This window comes from Pundamilia nyererei, unplaced genomic scaffold (assembly GCF_000239375.1).
Source record: "Pundamilia nyererei isolate P.nyererei 1_Seehausen unplaced genomic scaffold, PunNye1.0 scaffold00094, whole genome shotgun sequence".
In the NCBI taxonomy this organism is placed as follows: Eukaryota; Metazoa; Chordata; class Actinopteri; order Cichliformes; family Cichlidae; genus Pundamilia; species Pundamilia nyererei.
Genome location: NW_005187495.1, coordinates 595741 through 600710, shown reverse-complemented (window position 1 = coordinate 600710; position 4970 = coordinate 595741). Strand labels below are relative to the sequence as shown.

The window sequence follows — 4970 nt, the reverse complement described above, 5'->3', positions numbered from 1 at the left end:
TATGTCTCTCTGTGTGTAGGGGGAGACAATTAGCACCTTTTTTTGCACATTACCTGACAGCTGACATTCAGCCCTCACATGTTTGATATGACACTGAGATTGAAGGTCAACCATTTTGGACTGTTCTGAGTAAAGATGTACTGAAGGTTAAAGAACTAGTTTTTTTTTTTGACTGTGCTCCCTCTTTTTGCTCTACACGCCACAAACCTTACAAATTATGTGTCTCAGGCTTTGTGATCTCTACAATATCCACAGTCACTGGTGCGATGCATCTCAAATCAGAAAATCACCCCACAAAAATCAGAGATGATGAAAGCCTTAAGCGCTTGCACAGTTGGCAGAAGGGGGATGGAGGGGAAGGGAGAGCGGGTTTCTGCCGCCCACTCCTTCTCTTGTTCAGTCTTTGGGGCCTCCACTGGGTCTCTAGGCTTCATGTCTTTGCTCCCATCTTCCTGTCTTCATTTCTGACTCCCTTACTCGCTCTGTTGCTTTTCCTCTCTCAGCCTTTTTCCTTGTTCTCTCTCACCCACTCTTTATCCCTCCCTATCTGGTTGTTGGTTGCTCCCAGGGGCTTAATTTATGGTTGTGGAGCTACAGAAACACAGGGATGACAACCCACGCTCTCCTTTGCTTTGTTAGCTAGCTAGCTTGTTGGTTGGCTCGCTGACTGGCTGGGAGTACAGAGTGTGTGTGTTCTATATAAAATGTTTTTCCTTCTCTAACATTCCAGTCTCTCATTCTCTTTTTTTCCTTTTCAGATATGTGCAGCTGGTTTTATGATGTTACAATCAATGTCAGCCGATTCATGTAGCATGTGCACCTTGAAATTTTCCATAGAGAGGCTTTTTTAAAGATAAATGTTATTTGTACTACAAAAAAGGCAGGATCATTCCGATGGCTATGTAGCACAGTCTTCTATGAGACATAACTGCACTGTATGAAGAGTTTAAGATGAAAAAGGATTACATCATATAGTGATAAAGTCTAGAGGATGCAGATGTGCAAGGCAGTTTGTGTAAAAGACAGAATTTAGAATTCTATATAGCCTGTACTGTCATGGTCCGCGGCCCGGCGTCCGGGGTGCTGTTGGGATGCCCACGCCCACGGGTGTGGCTGCTAACCCCACACCTGCATCCCATCCCAAGCGATCACCAGGTGGACTATTTAATCCTGCCCTACCTGCTGCTCCACGCCAGTCCGTAGTCGCCTCTCAGCGGTAACGTACACCTGCGGGAGAAAAAAAAACCCTTATGACAAATTGTCCATTGGAACTGACTCTGTTTTACCCTGTGTACTCAGATCACAACTCAGCGTTTTTGCGAGCCACCTGCCTGTCCACCTGTCCGCCTGAGATTCGGAAGCACTATCAGCCTCGCCGTCTCGACCCTTTTGGAGCCCCCCCCTCTGGTTCACTCAGCCCGGCTACCTCCGTAAGACGTATACTCCACCTTCCCTCGTATGCTGCCTTTTTTCCGCACCCCAGTAATCTGTTTCTCTTTTTTTGTTTTGCAGCTTCTCACAGCCCCGCTCTCGGCGTTCCCTGCGCAGTTTACCTCCCCAGTCCCTCGGTTTCTTCTGGTTCCATACGTTGTTTTTTCGGCTACCCTCACGGGACACCTTTAGTTATAATAAATTTGCTTTCTTTATTCCCTCCTACCCTGGTGTGTGTGTTCTGCTTCTGGGTCCAGCTTGCGCACGGAACTTCGGTTCATGACATGTACTATATAACAACGGCAGCTAATATTTCCTTCACACCAACATATAAAGTGGACATTGTAATCTAGGCTAGACTATCCACATTTGAGCTGACAAACTAGTGGTGGTGGATTGGTCCAAATATTGATAATATAGATACAAACTTTGAGAATAGAAACAAAGTATTGATCCAATACCAGTACCAAAGTTGTGAATTGTTTTAAATTAATTATTTCTTTGGAAATTAAAACATATACATTTGACTGTCATGTCTATTTTATTTATAGTCCATAGTATACTTAAATAACATGTACACTCCAGATCTACCAAATGCCGAGTTTCAAAAATTTAATTCATGTCATGACTCACTGCTCTCCCCTACATAAGATGCCTTTATAAGTTAAAAGTATCGGTATTAGTATCAGCAATACTGGCCCATTATTTACTTGTTAGTGGATCAATTCTAAAATTTGCAGTATCACACAACACTACCAGAAACACCTAGACACTAGGCAGATATGGATATAGATATACAAAGTTAATGTCAATAACTACATGTAAGGACAGGCTAGGGTAAGTTTTGTAGAGACTGTATTAAAAAATAGTCCTGTAAAAAATGAAGTACACCCTCACTCAGTTTTAAGGTTTTATGTTTCAGGACTTATAATAACTCAAACTAATTATTTTTTGTATGACTTTATCAGTCTATCACATTGTTACACGTTTTCTGTACAGCATTGCTCAGTTCAAATGAGGTTTCATGCACAGCTTCCACAGCATTGTAGTTAGCCTGAGGTCCAGTTTTTGACCATTTGACCATTGCAACAATTTGATTTTTTTCTTTTTCAGTTATTCTTTTGTTGATTTCCTGCCGTGCTTGGGATCATTGTCCTATCGCATGACTCAGTTTTAGTCAAGCTTTAGTTGACAGACACATTGCCTCACATTTGACTCTAGAATAATTTTGGTATACAAAGAATCCATGTCCAACACAATAATTGTAAAGTGTGTAACTGAACACAGTAACTGAAAACCTGTATGCAGGAAAAAAGACAAGAAAGCTGAAATTGGGTGAAGCACATGAAAAAGAGCCCTCTAGGCCATGGCCATTAAAAGGTGGCTTCCACTTCCTATACAGTGTTATGCTGTGTGTAAATTTGAAACCATAAAATGTACAAAATGTACACTGTAAGGCTATATGTTTAACTTATACAGCTCTGACAAAGAATATGTGCTTCTGAGACCAGAGCAGGAAGAGCTGTGATATTGTTCACCACCCTAACAGTAGCAACCTGTTTGTAAGCTGACGCCAGGGGCTGGTTGGGCCAAGAGAATGCTGGCCTCTGGCTCTTGTCACAAGTCGTGGAGCTTATTAGGCTCCAGCCTCGAGAGAAAGTTCAAGCAGTGAGGGATGATGTGGAGGAAGTAGGAACAGGTGTATGTGGAAATACAACAGCAACAGTTGTTATAAGTGGCTTCCTCTTAAGATTAGCATTTTATTGTTTTGGAGTCTGAGACGTGACTTTACAAGATCGATCCTGCTTATCTTCCCAACTTTCCAAAGTGCTTCAAAAGATGTGCTGTGCTGCTATGGAAACACAGTTGAAACAGCTCAACAAGGGATACCATCCAGGAGCTCCCAAATGATTTGTGGGGGAACTGGAGACTTATAGAGCCAGATGTTATTCTTTCCCTGCCGTGACATGATTGTGGGCAAGGCCATCTCTGAGTCAGTGGTGAGGACCAGGAGGGCCGTTGCTGCTTAATTGACGTTTGTGGCTAACTTTGGGAAAAGAATACGGGGCTTTAGGGGTCACAGGGTTGTAAAATGATAAATGATAGACATGTTGTCTGTTGGTCATAATCTGTTTCAGGCTAGAGAGCAGGTGGAAACTCCTCTGCTGGCAGTTTGATGCCATTGCGATCTGTTGCCACCTTATGCTTGGGTATATGGTTAGCAGGTTGATGCAGAGAGAGACAGCGCTGGTGTGGACACTGTGGAGACAAAGAAAGCCACATATGTGGGTCTGTGGATCCCCTGTCACCAGAGCATTGAGAGCCAGAGAGAAAGCTTGTAAATAAGGAAGCTGAACTGTTTAGGTCCTCCTTTAGGGCTTCTGGAAGTTTCTTAACCCAATCGAAAATTTGTAGACTATGCTTAAAAACTAGGTCTGTGCCAGGAAACCCAACACTCTGTCCAAGAAAAGTGGTCAAATATCCAGCCAGAATTATGCCAGAAGCTTGTCAATAGCTACCAAAGTTGTCTGGTCAAGGTGTAACTTGCTAAGAGACATTTAACTAGATATTAGCGGTATTATGTTATGCCATGTAGCAAGCAGGTTTGCTAATCCAAATTCAAAACTCAGGACTTGGGATAAAAACAAAAGTCAAGTCTTTTTTGTGCGATTGTTCAAAACATATTTAAAATAATCCACAGGAAAACTATCTGGGAAAATATGCTTCTAGAAGAACAGAAGCCTCGGTAAACTCAGAGCAACAGAATACATTGCAATGAGGGCAAATACGAACTACAGGAACACGGAGCAGAAATAAAGAGTTGTATCATTCATTGACTGAAACTTTTCCTGGGTGAACCACTTAGTCCTGCATCTCTTAGGGGTAGGTGAAAGTGCTGTCAATGGTAATGGGTAACTGTCTCTTCTGCCCTTACTTTCTGTGTTTTCTGGTTCATCAAAACAATGTAAGAAAGCCCAGATGAAAATTTAATTGAAACTGTGTGTCTAAACAAAGCCTCTAGCCGAGGGCCCAAATGATCAAGGGGTCTTACAAAGTGACTCACACGAAGGTGGAAAGACTGTGATGTGTATTATACAGTCATACATTTCACTGCCAGATGTATTATATGAAAACAAAGTGGTGGGTGTCTGTATACTGTAAGAGCCTTATTCATGAATGAGCAGTTATTATACATGACCTGGGAGAAATGGAGTAAGCTGTCAAACACAGAGCGGAAATCGCTGAAAATAAGGCGCGATAGAACAGTAGTAAATACTAAAAAAAGCAACATGCCTTACAGGTCATTTAAAAAGGCAAACATAATCAGATTTCTAGGTAAAGTGTTGAGTTTGTATCCAAAAAAATATGTTGTTTTTTTTTCAAATCTGGTCAAATGCTCAGAATCTTGAGGTTTCCTTTATCTAAGTGTTCGACTCGGATGGATGTACCGCTTCCTCATCGAGCGAATGCCTGAAAGAAATTTCCCACTGTGGTCTCTCAGCTGCACAGCCAGGATTCTGAAAGCCCACACATTTCTG

The 4970-nt window shown here is 42.1% G+C and overlaps 1 long non-coding RNA gene across 1 annotated transcript; it reads left to right on the top strand.

Annotated features, from left to right (window-relative positions):
- The first annotated feature begins 1362 nt into the window (after positions 1 to 1362).
- LOC102213578 (uncharacterized) lies at positions 1363 to 1656 on the top strand. The gene is made up of 2 exons (XR_311914.1): positions 1363 to 1430; positions 1513 to 1656. It is a non-coding gene; the product is annotated as an uncharacterized LOC102213578 (long non-coding RNA).
- Positions 1657 to 4970: the final 3314 nt, after the last annotated feature.